This window comes from Camelus bactrianus, chromosome 3 (genome assembly GCF_048773025.1).
Source record: "Camelus bactrianus isolate YW-2024 breed Bactrian camel chromosome 3, ASM4877302v1, whole genome shotgun sequence".
In the NCBI taxonomy this organism is placed as follows: Eukaryota; Metazoa; Chordata; class Mammalia; order Artiodactyla; family Camelidae; genus Camelus; species Camelus bactrianus.
The window spans coordinates 84530566-84553434 of record NC_133541.1 but is presented as its reverse complement, the minus strand read 5'-3'; the positions used below and the strand labels follow the sequence as shown (position 1 = coordinate 84553434).

Sequence of the window (22869 nt, the reverse complement as noted above, 5' to 3'; positions counted from 1 at the left end):
TGAGTGAAAGAAAAATTTTTCCCTTGCTCTTGGATGAAATTTTTTCTCTTGTAAACCCCCTAAGATTTTGTTCTCATTTAAAGCATAAAATGCCCTCCAGTCACTTTAAAGCCCCAAAACTGCCTCAGTTCTCTAAATTATCCAGGGCTAGAGAATCATCTAAACTCAACTTTCCTCTCAGGCTATTACTGAAGGTTGGCAACTTGCAAGTGGAAAGGAAGAGAAGCTAAGGGGAGACATTATCTTTCTTTCTCTATTCCCCTGCCATGTCTCGTCTGCCAACTGCAGTTTCTGATATCCCCACGGTTGGATCCAGGTGGGAGAGAGGGCTTGGGGTCAAGACCAGTCACAGACAGAAAGCACAGGGATCATCTGGCAATGGGCCCTCTCAGTGACAGATGTACAGATGCTGGCCTATCTCATCAGAACCTTTAAGAACTTTACAGAGGAATATCCCTCTTACCCCCTGCTTCATTCCTCTGGTCTCAATTCCTGCAGTGTGACAAATACACATATTTTGGGGAGTCCTTTCCTCTTAGATTCCCAGGAATCCAGGTAATCCACGCCACCCAAAACTCCCTCTTGGAAAACCCAAACCCTCTAGGAGGTTCTCTTGGGCAGAACTATAAATGGCTTCACCAACTGTGTCTTTCCTGTGAGGTCTACCCTTGGTGCATGGGAAGAACATGTTATCTGCACAGCTGCCACTGGAAGAGGGTTACATTTCAAACAGTCCTCTGTTCCTTTCTTTGCCCTGTGACCACCAGGTGACAGCAACAGCCTCTCATCCAGACCAGGAAATTTAGTTTATGTTTTCTGAGCTGTCCTGTCGAGGTAGCACCACCCTCAACTCTTTCTCAGAGAGAAGTGGGAATCAAGGCAAGAGTTCACAAATCCCTTCTTTTTTCTTCCCTGGATCCTTTTATGCAATTGGCCTGGGTCATGGTCCCTGAGAGAGGTCCAAGAGTCCAAAGATAAATCTGCCCAATTTTTCATTTCAGTATAGGACCTGTAGTAGGGAATAACAAATCTGACTCTATATTGGATCTGTTTCTTTAATTTTTTTTGTTTCTATTGTTTTTGCTATCGGTTAATCACTAAAGGGAGATTGCCTATAAGCTTAAATTATGCATAATGACTCATCTCTGGGAACCCTGTTTCCCAGGTAATGAATGTTAAGCTAAAATACCTTTGATTAGCTCACAGGAAACATCCTGAGCAGGCCCATCTGTGAATGACTACAGAAAGGGAGAAATTAACACAGCCCTTCTGGAGGCTGACTGGAACAGGAAATGTTTGACTTTATTCCCTCCCCTTTTAGCATAAAAGGAGCCTGAATTCTAACTCAGGCAAGACAGTTCTTTGCGACATTAGTCCACCACCTCCTCAGTCTTCTGGCTTTCCAAATAAAGTTGATATTCCTTGCCCCAGCAACTCATCTCTTGATTTACTGGCCTGTTGTGCAGCAAGCAGTACAAGCCTGGACGTGGTAACAGATCTCTTTGTGTGTAGCTCCCATTGTATCCTGGTGCCACAGGTAAAGTTAAGTTTTATCCTGTAACATTACCATTAGTTGTTTTCTGTTACCATCCCTCTCACCCCTGCCAAAGAACCATTAATAAAGCACTACCAGTGTTCATAGTAAATAACTACATTATAGGCTTTATGAACCTGAAGGTAAATTTCACTGTTGAATGACTGTGAATGTTCATGGAATGTAACAATTTGCTGAGTCGAGAATGTGAATCACATTAGCTTAACAAATGAGCTAGCAAACCATTCCACATCCTTATCCATATGTGATCTTGATTTTCCTTACCCTGAGTGGAATAGAAAGTAAATCTGGTGAAATGGTTTAAGGAAAAGATCATTCTTATTTAGAAAACAGAAGTTGTGAAAGTATCAAAGGCTGGGAGTGTGGAATATGACTGTGGCTTAAATCTATGATTATTAGACCCAACCAAATAATTCATTCATTGAATAAACATTAATTGGGCACCTAGCGTGTGCAAGCCATTGTGATGGGTGTTAAGTATAAACGCTGAATAAAATGGGCATGTTTCCTGTTCCTTTGAAGCTTACTATCTATATTTGCTCTAGCTAAGAACAAGAAAAAAAAGAAAGGATTCCTGAAATTATTTCCGCCAATGCCCTACTTACTCATCAAGGGAGGAAGAAAATTGTGATGAAAGGTAAAATCTGCTTAATTTATGGTGTGAAAATATGCACAGGAAACATGTGCCTTTAGTCAAAAATGTGAATCCTTAGAAAGCCAGGTGCCTGTACAAGTTATTTTCATGAGGCAAACAGAAATGAACTGACCTTTAACAGAGTAATGGTAAAGAAAGTTAAAGACATATTTTTGCTGTGCATAACATGATGTTAACAGGAAAAAGGATAAGGTAACCACCCTTCTGCAGAATTGTTCTCCCCAATCTGAAGAAACTAAAGGAAGATGAAGGTTGTAGCCTAGAACAAGTACGCAGCGTCTCTGAGGAAAATGCCTGCAGATAAACACACACACACACACACACACACACACACACACACACGTCATATGCAGTGCACAGAACAGCCCTCCTCACTGATCAGCACAGCTTTCATCTGCTTTTGTTCAAGGGGGATGAAGGTTGATAGTATAATAACGATGAAATGTAAGATACTATAGGGTTTATTTTGCTAGTAGAAGTCTGATTTAAAATTTTATAAACTACCTTATTCCTCTATTTATGGGGTGACTTGGACATTTCATTTACATTTTGCTTTATCAGAGAGATATACATAGGACAGGGACTGTGAAGAATTAGCCCTAAGATTGTCACGAAGCCTACTAGTCATACATAAAGCCAGCTGACACGTAGTCCTGGCTTCCCCCTGTGCTGAGACCTAGGACAAACCGGTAAATCATGAAGATTTAGAAACCTGCTTTAAAATGCTTTATCAAAAATGAGTGCTGGTAACCTGCACTGTTATTTCTGGATACTTTGCATGCACTTTGCCAGGGTCCACTATGATTTAGTACTAACTGGCAATTCTTTTCTAGATTTTGGGAACCAGAACAGTCTCCTGAGGAACAGCTCCCTATCAGGGCTAGTTTATAATCCATCACAGGACACTCTTGAAATCAAAAGGAGGGGCTATTAACAAATGTGCCATAAGTTCTAAACCAGCAGGCAACAACTCATGGTCACCCTAGCTGAGTTTTCAGACTACTCAAATACAGAGATGAGGATATTTGCTTTTCTTGAATAGATGAACAAAAATGCAACTCGAAAGGAAGCAGAGATGTCACAGTGTGAAGAGATACATACAACATGCGGAGGCTCATGGCTAAGCCATGTGCATCCTCAGCTGCTTAAACTGCTAAAGATAGTAGCAACGGAAAAGAGGAAAAAGACTTGATCCGACACCTCACTGCCCACACAGGGTCCACCTCCCCCAGATGGTGGCCAACACACAGGCTCTCTCAATTAATAACGAGAGTGTTCAGGGTGAGTGGGTATGACATCAACTCATGAAACATGCAATCCCACAGTATGAACAATCGGACCATGTGGGAGCAAGAGCAGATCCCAAAGAGCAAATTTTGCCAACTCACTTATCTAGAAATTATGACTTTACAGGATTGCTCTGGGGAAATTTAGACTAGTAGAGTTTGCCAATTATTTGTCTTTAAATATAATTTGTTTTCTATATTACTATCTCTATGACAAAATCTTTTATGTCACCAGGACTCAGACATTAGTGTTGTTTATCTAACTCAAGGTAATCTCTCTGATATACCCAGCAGGATCTTAGATCACCTCCCATATCCAGACTGTTACAAATAAATGCACTTTTCTCACTAATGACCTCTCAGAAATTGCTAGGTTATGCCAAGTATTGGTGTTTCTTCCAGGGACAGAAAGGCATACTGTATTTGAATAAATAATTTCAGGGAATTATCTTTGCCACTGATCCACTCTCAAATGGAAAATCCTCAATTCATAACACAATCTTTGGAAAATCATGAATTTATCACACATTCTTTCTACCTTTTCATTCATTTGTTCATTCATTCACTTATTCAATCAACATCCGTACCGACTATGCGCTCAGTACTGTGCTTGGTTGTAAGGACATAATGATAAGGAAAGCACAGCATGGCTTCTGCCTTTATGAAGTATTCCACTTAAGTGAAGGAGACAGACCACAAACAAGTAAACAAACCAACAGGTCAAGGCTACAGTCTGAGTCACCAGAAAATAAAAAGGGGATAGACGGAGTGGTCAAAAGAGGCCGTTGGGGAAAGCACCATTCTTCGTTACTACCTTTAGATTCTCTCTCTCTTCACTTTCTCAAATTTCTAATCTTAAGTGACATACCCTTATGCATTTGTTTTGCTTCTCACCCATATTTATTTGGTTTCCTTATTCATTTATTCTACGCTTTTACGCCCTCTTATCTCGTGTATGTGGTCTGTTAGCAAGGAATTCTTAAGGAAATTCACCATTTTCTCTCTGGTATACAGAAATTTAAGGCAAAACTTTACTCATCATTAACCTCATGTTCACAACTTTCTCACGTTATACTAGAAAATACTGTTTAAGATGTGAAACAGGGTCAGATCATATTCTGTTACTTTTTATTTGAAATTTCTTCTATGATCAGAATTGTTTTTGCTAGAAAAAATAACTGAATCAGTTAGTGAGGCTACTTGTCCCATGAATGTAACGGGTTCTTTTCTTCCTCCCTCTGGCTCAAAATTGTTACGGGAGACTTCTACACACTGACAAAGCCTCTGCCACATCAGGTCGAGGTATAAGAAGGTATTTCTAATTATTTTATGTAACCAATTCAACAAATTCATTAAACTGCATGCAGTGGGGAACAGAAGCATTGCTTTGTCCCTCTGAGCTCATGGGCCAGCAGAGCAGAACAATTTGCTTTCATTACTATGTAACACAAATTTATCCAAGTTTCATTCATCTACTGGTAATAAATGAAGTTCGTATTAACAATAATAACTAATTATTTCTGATTGCTGAAGCATGATCTTCACCTCCATGCTGAGCCCCTACTAATATTTCTGGTGTCTGCCAGGTACTCTGTTCTGTCCCCTCCAGGTGGCACTGGTGTTCTGCAGTTTCTGACAGGTACCGCAGCTCTCACACCTGGAACATGGTACCTTCAATGTTTGTTTACAGCCTGCACTCCTCCTAGTACATTGTTATTGACCTGGCTTATTGTGCCTGGATCCATCTTTCCTCAGCATATGTCCTCTCCAAAGGGGCACCTAAGGCCCCACGTAAGCAGCTATGGGCTCTCAGGTCATCTACTCAGTTGACTAAATCCAGCATAGATGGTCTCTGTTTATTTGGACCACAGCACCCCTGGGCCTTTTACAGCTGTCATCTGGAATTAAGAGAGGGCAGGGCAGAGTGATACTCACCTTCTTCAGTTATTAATCTCATCAAAGGGGTTAAGGTAGAGCCTCCATATTGGGTATAAATTTGTTCCCCAACCAAATGACTGGAATTTATTATGTCTCCTCTAGATCTCCTACCCACTTTACCAGAGGTCAAGAGGAAGTCTATGTTATGAGACTAAGACTGCATCTCAAGATGGCTTTAAATACAAACAACCACCTACAGAATGGGAGAAAATATGTGCAAATGATGCGACTGACAAAGTCTTAATCTCCAGAAAATATAAACAGCTCATACAATTTAATGACAAAAAAAATCAAACAACCCAATCCAAAAATGGGCAGACGACCTAAACAAGCAATTCTCCAGTGAAAATATACAAATGGCCAACAGGCACATGAAAAAATGCTCAATATCGCTAATTATCAGAAAAACACAAATCAAAACTATGAGTATCACCTCACACCAGTCAGAATGGCCATCATTCAAAAGTCCATGAATGATAAATGCTGGAGAGGCAGTGGAGAAAAGGGAACCCTCCTAACTTTTGCTGGGAATGTAGTTTGGGGCAGCCATTATGGAAAACAGTATGGAGGGCCCTCAAAAAACTAAAAACAGACTTACCACATGATTCAGCGATCCTACTTCTGGGTATATATCCGGAAGGAACTCTAATTAGAAAAGGTAGGCCATGCGCGGGAGCCCCCGGCCCCATGGCGCGGCGTCAGGCGAAGACGTGTGAGGGTCCGGGCCCAGCCGTCGGCGGCGCCATAAGGTTGCCCTGCTCCCGCAGCCCTGAGGGACGGCGGCCGCGCCGCTAGGGACGCCGGCGCGGAAAGGGCACCCAGCCCACACCTCCTCCAGGCCTCAGCCTCAGCCTCCCAGGCCCAGGCGCCCACGACGCCTATGCTGACGGCCGCCTGGACGCCGCCACCTCCGCAAACTATCGCCGGTGCCTGTCATGCCCGTCATGCGCGTCCCCGGGCGGGTGCGCTCTTTCCACCACAGCCCACACACCACCTGTTGCACGCAGCCTGCAGGCCTGCACGCGCCTCCCACTTGCCGGGCACCTGTACGTGTACGTGTACGTGTACGTGTACGTGCACGTGCACGTGCACGACGTCCGGGCGCGCTGGCCCTACGGCTTCACCCGCTTCCTGCTATACTTCAGCGGCAGCCTCTTCACGGCTGCGCTGTGGGGCGCGCTACCGGCACTTTTCCGTCTGCAGCACCTGGGTGTGCCCGTCCTGCTGCCCTTGTAGCTCCAACTGTCCGTTCTGCTGCTGCTGCTGCTCCGCCTCCAGCGTGTGGGCTTCCGCCTCCTGAATGAGCTACTCATCTACTGCATCCAGGTGACCATGCTGCTGGTGGCAGGGCTGGGCTCATGGCCTTGGTGGACATGTGAGGACGCTGGTCCTGGCCCTGGCCCTGGAGTGGATTATTGTGTCAAAGCACCTGCATTCTGTGTGTGTGTGTTTTAGGTCCAGTATCCCCTGGTCACCTGCTTATGGTTCTAGCCCGCACTTTTCCAAGATATGCTGTGTGGTGAGGCCCATGGGTCCAGTATGCACTTCAAGGGCCTGTGTCCCTGACCCCTCTCCAGGACACTGGCATCACCAGTGGTGTGGGAGGCCCCTAGGAGGGGTGCTGCCCAGGTGCAAGTCTGGAGGGCGGTTCTGGACACACAGCCCACTCGGGTGCACCCCCAGTTCCTGCCCCAGTCTTAGGGAATGTCCACAGCTGATGCACCGCATTGCCACAAAGCTGTTCACTCCTCCCTGGGCCACCCGAGTCCGGGCTGAAGCCGCAGACCCTCCTCCATCTGTCTGCGAGGCACTGGGGTCCTAAGTCCCACGCTGGGCTTCAGTGTCAACTCGGTCTGCTTGGCAGGTTCCTAGATCAGGGGCCAGCCCAGGGGAGGGTCCAAGGCACACCTGTCTTCCTCCTGGGCAGGTCTGTTGAGAATGTCAGCCGGATGCTGTCATCTCTTCACGTGTGGGTTTCTGGGGAGGCACCTCAGTTTCCTTCTGGCTTTGGGGCGACTTTCAGTCCCTTCCCGTGAGGGAATATCCAGGACTGAGTCGTGTGTGTCGGGAGCAGAGTCAGAAGAGGCTCAAGTGCAGAGAAGCCCCTCTTGGAGTCAGGGGTGCTCCAGGGCCGCACCTCTGAGGGAGGGGCTCCACTGCCCCTCTGTTCCTGCCTCAAGCTATTAGAGCAGCAGGGAGTGAAAAGCAGAAATGATGTGGGCCAGGAAGCAACCCTGGCCTGGGGGACTTACAGTTGTAGAGAGAAGAACACACCAGGGGGCCAGCATCTCCCCCAGACCGCTCACCCTGTCCTTCTCTGTCAGAGGAGGACAGGCTGCCTCGGGCCTCGCTAGCAGGTGAGAGACACTCTGAATGATTGTGCTGGGACAGCAGAGGAATGTATGGGACATAGGGCTCCATACTGGGGTGACAGGCTGATACTGCTTCACCCCAAGTTGTGTCCCCACATGCCCTGGGCATGGGCAGGTGTCCCTTCAACCTGTCCTGGCCAGGCAGCCCCATGGCTAGGGGAGCTGTTGGGACAGCTGGAAGGAAACCTAAATCAGAGAGAGAACGCAAAAAAATACTTGGCTATAAACCATGCTCTTTAATTTGTAGCCAGCTTGTGTCCGACGATGGTACACTTGAGGTCCAGGGGACTGCTTGGAGGAGGCAGCCTGGGGGTGGGTCTGTCTGAGTTGCCAGGAGCCAACCAGAGTAGACCCACTTCTTGGCGCTGCAGAAAATCTTTTGCACTAAATCATGCTGTTTCCTAAAAGCTTTATTTTGTGTTAATTGATTCATGTTATTCAGATCCTCCCAGGCGCCCTCCCATGAGGTAGACACGTGTCCACAGGGGCTGGGGTGGCTGGAGGGGTCATGGTTGTGCGGACACAAAGCTGCTCGGTGTCTTGAGTGCCTGTGAAATTCTTTATGAGACAAGCCACCTGCATTAAATTTATTTTTTTAACATGAAAAAAAAGAGAAGATGTATGCACCCCAAAGTTCATAGCAGCACTATATACAATATAGCCAAGACATGGAAGTAACCTAAGTGTCCATCAACAGATGACTGCATAAAGCAATTGTGGTATATTTATATTGGTGGTATATTTATACAATGGAATACTACTCAGCCATAAAAAGAATAAAATAATGCCATTTGCAGCAAGATGGATGGACCTAGAAATTGTTATTCTAAGTGAAGTAAACCAGAAAGAGAAAGAAAAATACCATATGATAAAACTCATATGTGGAATCTAAAAAAATAAAATTAAATTTAAAAAGGACAGTATGAACTCACCTACAAAATAGAAACAGACTTGCATAGTAAACAATCTTGTGGCTACCAGGGAAAGGGGGTAGGAAGGGATAAATTTGGGAGTTTGAGATTTACAAATGTTGGCCACTACCTATAAAAATAGATTTTTTTAAAAAAAGTTTCTTCTGTATAGCAAAGGGAACTTGTAATAAATATCTTGTAATAAACTCTAATGAAAAAATATTAAAATGAATTAATGTATGTATATGCATTACTGTGACACTGTGCTGTACACCAGAAATTGATATATTATAACTGACTGTACTTCAATTTAAAAAAATTTAAGCAGAAAAAATATGTATATCATCTTGACCCTTCATCAGTGGGTCCAAGAAAGTACCCCAAAATCTAAACACTTCCTGTCCCCCAAACTCACATCCTTTCCACAATCTTTATTAATTCCAGCAAGACTAATCTCACTATTCCCTTTATTCTTTATAATGTTACCATAAGAAGCCAGAATCCCAGGATATCATCCATTACCTGAACTCTAATCTCCACAAATCACATCTCTTAATTCCTTCCCCCACCTCCACCCAATCTTCACAAACTCTTCCACTGTGTCCTCTGAAATTCACCATTCATCAACAAAATCTGCCATCTTAGTATTTCTGAACATTTACTTCATTTTCCAACTCTAACAAAAGACTGATTATCCCCTTAGGATACTCCTTCCCTTGTAACCTTGTAAGCATTTCAAGTGTTGGATTTTTTTTTTTCTTTTTTCTTTTTTCTTTCTTTTTTTTTTTTTGTTTTTTTTTTTTTGTTTGTTTGTTTCCCCCAGTCTTTACAGTACTGGACTTGGAGATTCTCCTGGTTCTTACTGCCACGTCTACATTATTCTCCCTGTGACATCCATATTAGTAAATCTAGCACTTAGTCTTCATCTCATGTCACCTCTCAGCCACACTTGATGGAGTGAATTACTTCCACTCCCTCAATGTACTTGTTTCACTTGGCATCCAAGATGCCATCCTCCATTGGTTTTCCTCCAGCATCACTGATCACTTCTTCCCCATTTCCTGTGATAATTCCCTTTCTTCTCACAGATCTCTTAAAGTAGAAGAGGCACAAGGTCTCTTGGTGATTTCACTGAGTTTCATGGCTCTACACTGTTTATGTGAGATATATGTATCTCTAGCTCAGCTCAGGTCTCTCTCCTGAATTCCAGTCTCAGATATTCAATAATCCTCTCAACAGCTTCACCTGGTTGTCTATCAGATATCTCAAAATTACTATATCCAAAGTTGAACCATTAATCTTACCCTCCATACTTGCTCTATGTGCAGCTTTCTCAAGTGAGGACTCTTCCATACCTTTGGTTGGTCAGGTCAAAATTCTTGGACTCATAGTTGATTTCTTCCTTTCTTTCACACCCAATATCCCAAATACATGGTAGTCCTATTGGCTCTACCCTCAGAATATAATTAGAACCTGACCATTTCTGAACTCATTCATTGCTACCACCCTACTTCCATTTTGTATCATTCCTAGCATGGATTTCTGTTTTTCCTTTGCTCTCCTACTTTCTATTCTCAACTCAGCCATCAGAATGATCCTTGTAAAATGTAAGTCATATAATATGTCACTCCTCTGCTCCAAATCCTCCAATGGTTGCCTTTTTTTCCTCAAAGCAAAAGCCACTGTCCCTGAGGGCCTATAGGGCCTTACATGTTACAGCCTCTGCTGTCTCGCTGACTTCATGTCCTAGTTTTCTCCCCTTTGTTATAAGCCAGGCACACTCAAAACTAGGGTCTTGGACTAGCTGTGTCCTTTCCTTAAAAATTCATCCTCCAGATTGTCATGTGGCTTATACTCACTGTGTTCATGATTTTTGCTCAAATTATCTCCTCAATGAGGTCTATCTTATTCATTCTGTTTCTCATTTAATCTGTGCCCCAGCACCAGCCCAGACTCCTGCTTTCATTTTTTTATCTTTCTCATACCTTATCATCTCCTAACATACCACATAACTAACTTAGTTATGGTGTATTATTACTTATTATCTGTCTTCCCTCCCAGAAGGGCAGGAATTTTTGTTTTGTTCACTGATACATTCAAAATCCTCAACACAATGCCTGACATACAGCACATGCTCAACAAATACCTGTTCGATTGAATTAAATCTGGGACCCAAGGAAAGTACAGTAAAATGTGATATGTATTTTCAAAAAAGGGTAAGAAAGAATATTCCAAGGAAAAGAATGGAGATTTTATTTCTCCTAGAAGCACTGAGTAACACTTTATAAAGAGGTAGAATATAAGATGGAGTTTGATGGATAAGTCAGATATTTTGTAAGTGGTGACGATGGGAGAAGGACATTCCAGAATAAGAAAAAAGATTCATCAAAAATTGGACAACAAAAAACACAGAATATCTATATGAGGTGGAAAGTATTTAGGGTTGGCTAGAGTATAGATTTTGAGTGTAGTAAAAATGAGACATACAGCTGGAAAAATAGAATAGGATTTAATAGTCAATGGATTTTAATATCACAAAGTTTAGACAATATTCTATATATATCAATATGGAACTAATAAAGGATTTTAAACAGGAAAAGAATAAAATTGGAATGGGATTATGTATTGGAGTATGGAAAAAAGAGAAACAAAGAGACTATTCTGGAAAGTTGTTGCAACTTTCCATATGAGAGATTATGAGATACTTAACAGTAGGAGGGAAAAAAGGCTATAAGCTTGATTCATTCAGAGAAAGTAGAATTAACAAGTCTGAGTGATAGAAAAAAATAATTAGAAAGTATGAGAGAAATGGAGATGGCAATGATTCTATTCTGAATGACAATGTATAGTCAAGAATGCAAGGTAGAGAAGAGGTATGTATGTAAGATCTCTGATTTGAAAGCCTATTTGAGAAATCCAGGAAACATGTTGGAAATACGTGTTTGTAGCTCAGGAGAGAAGTTTAAACTGGAACTATTTATTTGTGATTTTATGGTTAACAAGCACATCTATGAAGTATCTGACCACTAAATTCAGAATTTACAAAGAGAAAAAAATAATAACAGAAGGAAATGTCTTGGTAACATTCCGAGAGGTGAGGGGAATGATGCCATAATGCATGTGAAGAAGAGGAGGAAGAAAACAGAAGTAGGAGAAGATAAGAGTGGTCAGAGATGTAGTGTCAGTGTTCCAGATCTTTGGTTAAGTCGAATCTGAGCTATAGACAAGTTCACTATGCGGAATAAAGAATAGATCAAGATCATTAGAGAAGAAGACATAAAAGATTGATGAGATCAGAGTGATCGTGAGTCACTAACATGAATGCTGAAGTCTGAAGGAACAATGGTGGAGGTTTAGCTGAAGAGAAACCTACATATTGCAATGTATTAGGGGCTACAAATTCAGAAGTTACCAAGCAAAGTGATAGAAAAATGTGATTTATTTCTGTGTAATTACTTAAGCAGATGACACAAGAGTATCAAACAGCTTTTACATTTTTAATGATCTGACTAATAACTGGTGGGCCTCTGAAAGGGTTGAGGGCCCTATAAAAGTACATGAGAAAATAATAAATTAGCTACCTATAGAATCAGAAGGAGAAATTACCATCCACTGCCCTTAGGGTGATGATATAGTCAAAAGTCAGTTTTGCTTCATATGATTTAATATCTTATTATGTGGTGTTTTATTTCTATGAAATAGTTAGACTTCCTTAGTGGGATAGCAATAACTGATATGACTATTACTATAAAAATAAAACAATAAACTTGATAGTGATCAATACCTTCCAATACATTCAGAACTTAGGTTCAGTTGCTGGCTCAGGAGACAGAAGCATACAAGGTCTACAAAAAATGAACAAACATTTTAATATGTTTTAGAAGTCCTAGATTTGCATTTTATGAGCATTTCACTGGTACTTCACTTCTCTATCCTTTTTCTATAAAGATTTTTTTAAAAATCTTTCACCATTGTTCTCTATGAAAGTCACTGGCTAAGGCTGGTTTTTTTTTTTTTCAAATCATAAGTCTATTTTCTATTTGATATCTTGGGGTTCAACCACATGATTCCCTATACAATGAATGATGATTTTATAGCTGAAGCTTGGAACCATCTCTCCAAAAGCACATCTCCACGTTAAATATTAAGACATCACATCACATTAAAAAGGTAAGGGACACATGCAGCAGCAAAGATAATTAATGTGACAAGGAAAGAACTAGACAGGAAAATAAGTGATCAGAGAATGATTCAGAGTTGTCAGGAATTTTTTTTAAATTTCAAAGAATAAAAAAATCCAGGTCTTTTTTGGCACTCATTTCTCTCTCCCTTTACTCTGCTGATCTAATATCTGCTATCAGTCCCTTGCACTCAAGGCAATCCTTATACCTCAAATGAAGGTGTACAAAAGTTCTTTAAAACTTCCGTCTGTGATTACCTTGCCTTCAGAATAGAGGAAATGGAAGTTGCCAGTTGTCAAGTATGTTTATATAGGAAATGTTTTGTTTGTGAATATCTTGCCTTACAAAAAGAAGAGATGGGAGTTTTGAGTTACCATGCTGATTTTCGCATTGAATATACTGCTTTAAGAAAACAAGCATAAGCTTGCACTTGTTAGCAATTGCTAATAATAAAAATACGTCTGTTTCTAGCAGGGCTGTATTTTGTTTCACTAAGAAGTGAAAAGTTAAAGACCTGATTGAAATAAATCTCCTACTTTTGGTGACTGGAAAAGAAAAAGGCACTCAAAGAAGATCAAAATCAATGAGACGAACAAAACCTCACCAAAGGGCCCATCCTGTTGTTCTGGAGCTTGTTGGAAACTCAACACAACTCCCTTACCCTTGGGTGAATACCATGACCCACTAAGACAGGTCCAGTCCAGTGAAATCACTGACCATCACATCCACTGCCATCCACCCAGATGCAGACCACTGACCCCTGCTTGAAACCAGATTCGCTCCTGTAGGGGAAAGAGCAAAGTAGATAATCCAACCTTGAACTCTGTATATTAACATCCATACTCCAGTAGGAAAGGGTCTTATTCAAATATTAAGAAAACTGAGTGAGCTTGAATTTGCCTAAATCCCTTAGTTTAGGGAGATTTAAAGAAAAGAGGCTTCAATGATTGGAATATTCACTGGGGCACCCTCTAAACTCCTTATCAAGACTGTGACTTAATTTTTAGTAGTACCCCTCAGAGAGGTCAGCAGTACATTTAGTTCCCTTAGTCTAACAGATGGCAAGTGACCACTAAAGAGCCCTGTATTCCCCAAGGGGTTGCTATTGGTGCATAAGGCTCTGTAAGTAATAGGGGCTAACTTCAGAGATTGCAGAAACTATTCCTATCTTTGGCATGTCTGGAGGCTCTGTTGGATCAGCCTCTGACTCTTATTTACGGACTGGCTTCATGTTCTGACAGAAATCCCTTCGTTTTCATAATTTATTCTTGAAACCTAACCAGGTGAAGGGGCAACTCCAACAACCAAGTTCTGTCATTAACAAGAATTTTTATTAACCCCTTCTGTCTGCTCTTGCTAAAGTCAGAAATCATATTCAACTGAGAATTTAACACTTTTTTCTAATTATGAAAAAAAAATGAAGTATTCGTAAATCCACAGAATTAAGAACTCTTTCAAAGGGAGAGGACACAATGTTTCATATCTGAACATTATCTCATTACACCGCAGTGTTATTAATCTTTCTTGCTTCTTCACCAAACTTGAGTGATCAGGCATCCTGTCTGTTGCTTCATTATAATGTGTTCTTCTATAGTGAGCCAAAGATAGATGTCAAGCTTAAAGTAGAGGTTCATTTACCTTCATGTACTTTGCGAGGAAAGCTTCTGATGATTATTTAAGATGCCATCAGAATTAATTATCAAATGGATGAATGAATTTTAAAATGTTATAATTCATTGACCAGAGTCTTGTTCACCATTCTTCAATTAGGGTGGGCCAACTCCATCTTGGATTAACATTCTTCTTTCTCCTTAATTGATCTCTTGTCTTCCTTGAACAAAAAGTCATTTGTTAGTGTAGGAAACAAAGTTAAACAAGGAGCCCACTGATGTTGAAGGATGCGCCTCATAGAAAACATGGCATGCAGGGTGCTTGCAATGGATAGAAATGGATCACACACACACATACACACACAAACACACTATGTTGGAATTATGTTAATCGGGGTTGATACTCAAAATATGTAACAACTGGTACAGTATAGACCCAACCACCAGAATGAATGAAATGCCTAATCAGAATGAACATGGCATAACCCACTGGTACAGCCATATTTATACATTTTGATTGAATATTAGCTTTGGAGGATATGATTTATCCTCCTTATCTTTAATTTACTTTAAAATTAAAATGTCATTTATAACTCTCAAGCAGAAAATTCTGTAATTCAGTAATCTTCATTGATATATGCAGTATAAACTAGGAAATGCAACCTCATATGCTAAGGGGCAAAGCAGGAATTAAAAGCCAGGAAGTACACAGAGAGCTGAGAGCTGAGAGGGAGTGGCAAAGCATAAAACAGGAGAGTGCATTCCCCAACCCAAAATAACCAAATTCAAATGTTTATAAAACTTCTGGCCAAAAAAACATGGTCAGATTCTGTCACATGTTCACACTTAAGAACATTACTGAGTCTAATATCTTCAAATGCTATAATGTTTTCCAGTCTAACCATCTGTTTCTGAAATACATTGCATTCTTCATGGTGGACTGTGTCTTTTTGTCAAGAAAGCAGAACCATTTATAATAAAAATAAATAAAAATCAAAGATAAACGTTTCCTTAATGTATCTCTTCGACTATGAACTGGGAGGTGAGGAACCAACTCTTACATCATCCTTATACCTAACATGGTGTTCCTTATTTTATATGTTATCCAATGCAGAATGAATGAAAATTTTTTATTAGTTCTTTTAATATTTTAAAATAAGAAGGTTTTCATTTTTCCAAATGAATGATAATATAGTAGAAATATAAAACAACTTCACAAAGGTCAATATAAATTATGAAGGGTAACAGAAAATTGTGCAACACTGTTACTAAGTTATAGGTCAAGTTATTCAATACTTATAAAGGCTAGATGGAGAAAGAATAAATATGACCACAAATACAACCCACAGTTTCTTTAACCTCTCAGAAGACTGCCAGCTTCATATGACAAAAAGCCTCCAAGAGCATCTTTTTTTGGAAGGGATGGTAATTAGGTTTATTTATTTATTTAATTTTTTTAAGGCGGCACTGGGGATTGAACCCAGGACACGCTAAGCATGCACTCTACCATTTGAGCTATACCCTTCCCCATCCAGAAGCATCTTGAAACCTACAAAGTTATATGGAATTGGCAAAGCAACATATTATTCATCCATTCAGTAGGTTTCATGAGAACCACAGCAAATTTGTAAGAGCACCATGGAATCAATGCAGAAATTCCTTGACTATGCTTCCATCCTAAAGGGACTTAAGGAAATCCTTTCAATTATGGAATGTAGGTGAAGAAACCACAGTTCAAGAGTGACCACAGGAATAGAATACAGCATCCAGTTTTCCCTAGGCTTAATAATTCTCTAGCAAACCCTGTACAATGGGGTCACTCCTCAAGATCATGTCGACAGTCTTCCCTTCGTCTGTCTCCTCATCCTTGGTGTTTGGCTGCAGGATCCCCAGTGATACCAAAATTCACTGTTGCTCAAGTCCCTTATATAAAATGACATAGCATTTGCACATAACCTATGCAACCCTCCCATATACTTTAAATCATTTCTAGATTATTTGTGGTATCTAACACAAGGTAAAAGATATATAAATAGCTACTAGACCATGGAAATTTTAAGTTTTGTTTTTTAGAACTTTCTGGAAACTTTTCCTCAGATATTTTTGATCCACCAGTTGACTGAACCCATGGATGCAGAACCTGCACACACAGCAGGCTGACTGTATTCAGAGAAAACGGCAATGCATATCGTATATATACCAAGTTCTTGAATTCAGAAGTCTTTCATTCATTTGCTCCAAATGTCCCACTCTGTGTATCTCAAACCTCAATATTCTAATTTTGTGGCTAAAAATTAATTCAAGAATTTGAAGAAGGTAGGGTGGGAGAAACAGACATAAAAAAGACAAGAGGATTAAGTTAGCATAACACAGTGACATTCATACTTGATGATCACACCTAAAGGTCCTTGGACAAATGATAAAAATAAACTGCAGACCACTAATGGGAGATTTCTCCAAGGCAACAGCAATTAGAACACTGACCTCATACCAAGAAAATGCATCAAACAACACACTTTGTAAAGCTTGATGGCACAGAATGAGAAACTATACCATATACTACTTAGAGTTCACATTTTAAAATGTATTTTGAGATAACACTTTTCTGTCACATTAACAGATGACAGTTCATTTCTTGCTGCTATGGCAGCTTATATGTGTGCAAGGTGATTAAAGAACAGCATCCCCCTGTTTTGACATTTGATGGAGTCTGAAAAATATTACTTAAACAGACTGTGTAATAGCAACATTAATCAGCTTTTTAAATCAGTTGGTTCTCAAGATGATACCACAGTTTTTTATCTTTCCCTTGACTATTAATTTCTTAATGAGAAGAATGCCATGTAATGAGCAAAATGTATGTTTATGTTTCTACTCTTAAATAGCTTCCAACTTTTAAATGCCTTGATATAAGAGAAATTATTAATTGCTTCAAGAAAATCTATCTCAAAGATAAACTTCCAGCTAATAAAATGCAGGATAAATCAGAGAATAAATATATATATTCCAAAAATATTAACAAAAATCTACTGAGAAGTCCTGTCATATCCTGAAATAGATATACATACCTATCTTCATAAAAATCATTACTCAGATTTATTTTTATTGATGTCAATGAATTCTGTGCTTAGAAAAAAATCTTCACATACATTCTTCATTTAAGCTATCCAGAATGTGATTCTATCTTTGTTATTTAAACTAAACAATAACATGATAATTCTGGTATAACCAAAGTTTTTACAGTCAACCCTATTTAATCTCTTGAACATCTGTGGATTGAGTAAAGCAAAGATTTCTACTATCTAGACAAATGCAACACTGAAAGCAATTTTTACAGACAGACTACCATCTAAAGCTTCTAAATGAAAATGCATCCAGCCTTGAACATTAGATAGCCTTGTGAGCCCCTAAACAGAGGACCCACTTAAGAAATGCCCAGACTTCTGACCCACAAACATTGTTAGACTAAAATGTGTATAGTTGTAAGCTTACCTCAAGAAACAAGAAAAATGTCAAATAAGCAACCTAAACTTAAACCTAAAGGAAGTAGAGAAGAACAAATAAAATCCGTTAGTCGTAGGAAAGAAATCATAAAGATCAGAGCAGAAATAAATAAAATAGAGACAAAAAATAGAAAAGATCAATGAAACTAAAAGCTGGTGATTTGAAAAGATAAACAAAATTGATAAACCTTTAGCCAGACTCATAAAGAAAAAAAGGGAGAGGGTCCAAATTAATAAAATCAGAAATGAAAAAGGAGAAGTTATAATATGCCAATAAAATGGACAACCAAGAAACAATGGAGAAATTCTTAGAAATATACAATCTCACAAAACTGAACAAGGAATATTTACAAAATAAAAATAGGCAAATTCCAGTAATGAAGTTGAATCAGTAATTTTAAAACTCCCAACAAGCACAAATCCAGACCCAGATGGCTGCACAGGTGAATTCTACCAAACACTGAGAGAAGAGTTAACACCCATCTTTCTCAAACTATTCCAAAAAATTGCAGGAGAAGGAACACTTCTGAAATCATTCTGTGAAGCCAGTATCACCCTGATACTAAAACCAGACAAAGATATCACAAAAAAAGAAAATTATAGGCCACTATTACTGAAGAACATAGATGCAAAAGTCCTCAACAAAATACTAGCAAACTGAATCTAACAACACATTAAAAGAATAATCAAGTGGCATTTATCCCAAGGATGCAAAGACTTTTCAATATCCACAAATCAATCAGTATGTTACATCACATTGACAAACTGAAGAATAAAAATCATTCAATAGATGCAGAAAAAGCTTTTGACAAAATTCAGCATCCATTTATGATAAAAACTCTCCAGAAAGCACGCATAGAGGGAACATACCCCAACATAATAAAGGCCATATATGACAAACCCACAGTTAACATCATACTCAATGGTGAAAAGCTGAAAGTATTTTCTTAATATCAGACACAAGACAAAAGATTTCCACTTTTATTGAACATAGTATTGAAGGTCCTAGCCACAACAATCAGAGTAGAAAAAGGAACAAAAGGTCCCTGAATTGGAAGGGAAGAAGTAAAATTGTCATTGTATGCAGATGACATGATACTATATATAGAAAACTGTAAAGACTCCACACAAAAATGATTAGAACTGATAAACAAATTCAGCAAGATAGCAGGAGAAAAGACTAACATGAAGAAATCTGTTGCATTTCTTTATACTAACAATGAAATATCAAAAATGGAAAGCAAAGGAAAAAAACCCTTTTAAAAATCACATCCAAACAATAAAATATTTAGTAAGAAACTCAAAGAAAAGTAGGTGAAAGGCTTATATGCTGAGAACTATGTAACACTGATAAAGGAAACTGAAGATGATTTAAAGAAATGGAAAGCTATCCCATACTCTTGGATTGGAAGAATTCATATTGTTAAAATGGCCATACTACCCAAAGCAATCTACAGATTTGATGCAATCCCTATCAAGTTACCCAGGACATTTTTCACAGAACTAGAACAAGTAATCCTCAAATTTATATGGACTCATAAAAGACACAGAATTGCTAAAGCAATCCTGAGGAAAAACAACAAAGCTGAAGATATAACCCTCCCAGATTTCAGACAATACTACAGAGCTCCAATAATAAAAACAGCATGGTATTAGCACAAAAAGACATATAGATCAATGGATCAAATAGAGAGCCCAGAAATAAATCCACATACCTATGGTCAATTAATCTTCAGCAAAGGAGGCAACAATATACAATGTGAAAATGTCTCTTCAGCAAGTGGTGTTGGGAAAGCTGGACAGCCACATGCAAATTAATGAAGTAAGAACACTCCCTCACACCATACACAGAAATAAACTCAAAATGATTTAACAACTTAAATATAAGACATGACACCATAAAATTCCTAGAAGAAAACATAGGCAAAATATTTTCTAATGCAAATCATAGCAATGTTTTCTTAGGTCAGTCTCCCAAAATAAATAAAAGCAAAAATAGACAAATAGGACCTAATCAAATGTAAGCTCCTGCAAAGCAAAGGAAACCATAAACAAAACAAAAAGACAACCTACAGGCTGGGAGAAAGTATTTGCAAATGATGTAACTGACAAGGGCTGAATTTCCAAAATACACAAATAGTTCATATAACTTAGTAACAAAAAAACCAACCTAATCAAAAAATGGGCAGACGACCTAAATAGACATTTCTCCAAAGAAGATATACAGATGATCAACAGGCACATGAAAAGATGCTCAATGTCATTATTAGAACAATGTAAATCAAAACTACAATGAGTTATGACCACACACCAGTCAGAATGGCTGTCATTAAAAAGTCTACAAATACCAAACACTGGAGAAGATGAGGAGAAAAAGGAACCCTCCTACACCGTTGGTGGGAATGTAAGCTGATGCAGTCACTATGGAAAACAGTATGGTGTTTCCTTAAAAAACTTAAAGTAGAGTTACCTTATGATCCAGCAATATATCCAGGATCCAAACTCCTGGGCATATATCCAGAGAAAACTCTAATCTGAAAAGATGCATGCATCTCAATGTTCACAGCAGCAATATTTACAGTAGCTAAGAAATGGAAGCAACCTAAATGTCCATCAACAGATGAATGGATAAAGATGATGTGGTATATTTATATAAAGGAATATTACTCAGCCATAAAAAATAATTCCTTTTGTAGCAACATGGATGTACCTGGAGATTATCATACTAAGTGAAATAAATCAGACAGAGAAAGACAAATATACGATATAACTTACACATGGAATCTAAAATATGATACAAATGAAGAAACAGACTCCACAGACATAGAAAACAAATGGTTTTCTTATGGTTACCAAAGGGGAAAGTTTGGGAGTGGGTATAAATTAGGTGTTTGGGATTAGCAGATTCAAACTACTATGTATAAAATAGATAAACAAGTTTATATTATAAACACAGGGAACTGTATTCAATATTTTGTGATAAACTATGATGGAAAAGAATATGAAAAAGAATATATATATTCTGAATCACTTTGCTGTACATCAGAAACTAAAGACAACATTGTAAATCAACTATACTTCAATTTTTAAAAGAAGAAGAAAAAGAAAAAATACATGGAATTACACCTCTTAGGAGATGTTTGGAGGCTAGAAAGCTTCACTGTCAAATATAACCAGAGGCAGTTCAAGTAAGAGAAACAAAATACTTGTGTGATAATGCCACCTACCAGAAAATCAAGGAAAGAACTCTAACTCTTAGCCTGTCATTTAATTTGAAATGCTCCAGCAGAGGAACAATTTATCAAGCAGCATGAAGAACCACAGTAACACTATATCTCTCTCTCTCTCTCTCTCTCACACACACACACACAGACAGTTCTCCAAAGACCAAATATAAAATCATGGAAGACTGCAGTCTAACTGCTAGAGAATTCAAAATAGGTGTCATGAAGAAACTCAGTGAGAAAAAGAAACTTTAGATGAGCAGTTTAATGAGCTCAGAAATAAAATTAACAAACAAAAGGGATACTTTACCAAAGAGATTAAAACTCTAAAAAAGAACAAAACAAATTCTGGAGTTGAAGAGCACAATTAATGAGAAGAAGAATACATTAGAGAGCATTAGAAATACAGTAGACCATATCAGAGAATTAGTAAGCCTGAAGATAGAAATCTAGAAATGATACAAGTAGAAGAGGAAAGAGAAATAAGATATTTAATAAATGAAGAAATCCTACAAGAGCTATCTGAACCTTTTAGGAAGGCAACGTTAGGATAATGGGTATCCCATAAGGAGAAGTGATTCTTTAAAGAAATAATAGCTGACAACTTCCCAGGCTGGAAAAAGAAACTGCATTTACAAGACCATGAAGCTAAGAGAACACCTAATTACCTCAATGCAAAAAGACCTTTTCCAAGACACAAAATACTAAAATTGTCAAAAGTTGATAACAAAAAAAGAATTTTAAAGGCAGCAAGAACAAAGAAGGGTAACCTACAAAAGAACCCTCATTAGGCTATCAGCAGATTTCTCAGCAGAAGCCCTATAGGCCAAAAGGGCATGGAATGACATTCTCAAAATACTGAAAGAGAAAAACTGTCACCCAAGAATACTGTTTGCAACAAAATTATCATTCAGATGTAAAAGGAAAAAAAAAAAAAAAAGATTTTCTCAAACAAAAGCTGAGGGAATTCATCAACACTAGACCTGCTTTACAAGAGATGTTGAAAAAAGCATTTTTTTTTTACCAGAAACAAAACAGCAAAAAACACAGAAAACTCTGAGGAAGTTGATAAATAGAAAAAAACCATAAAATTGTAACTCTCTATCAGAATAGGTTTTTAAACAGTTTATCAGAGTATAAAGTTTAAAGGAAGGAAAAAAGAAAGCAGAAAAATAGCTATAGCTATCTCAGTTTGGTAACAAACTCAAAAAGATAAAATAGATAATAATTTAAGACAACAAAAACAAAAGGGAAAAGGAAAAGAATGAAACCCATACAGGTAATTGAACATAAGATACTTTCAGCAGAAAAAGGACTATTTTAGGTATGAGATGTTTATACAAACCTCATGGTATAAATCTAGAGCAGAGACATGAAACATAAAAAAAGGAAGCTGAGAGAAACATAAAAAAACACAAACCAAAATGGCAGACAGAAACATAAGGAAAAAGAAACAACGGAGACAGAGCAACCAAAAAACAAAATATAAAATGGCAGTACCAGGTTCTAACTTACTGATAATAATCCTAATGTCAGTGGATTGAACTCACCCATCAAAAGGCACAGAGTGGCTAGATGGATTAAAGAAACAAGACCTAACCATGTGCTAACTCCAGAAGACATACTTCAGCTCT

General features: G+C 38.7%; 1 long non-coding RNA gene and 1 pseudogene across 8 annotated transcripts in view; one reads left to right on the top strand and one right to left on the bottom strand.

Moving 5' to 3' along the window:
• LOC123613289 (uncharacterized) overlaps positions 1 to 22869 on the bottom strand; it is a 196662-nt gene that overhangs the window by 16874 nt on the left and 156919 nt on the right. For 3 of the 8 annotated variants that reach the window (XR_012505604.1, XR_012505603.1, XR_012505608.1), the window contains 2 exons: positions 14537 to 14729; positions 8020 to 13680 (listed from right to left, as the gene is read on the bottom strand). This is a non-coding gene — a long non-coding RNA (uncharacterized LOC123613289). Of the gene's footprint in view, positions 1 to 8019; positions 13681 to 14536; positions 14730 to 22869 lie in introns of those variants that run through there. The other 5 variants (XR_012505606.1, XR_012505605.1, XR_012505609.1 and 2 more) reach the window with 4 other exon arrangements.
• LOC105082232 (transmembrane protein 250-like) lies at positions 5913 to 6889 on the top strand (annotated as a pseudogene).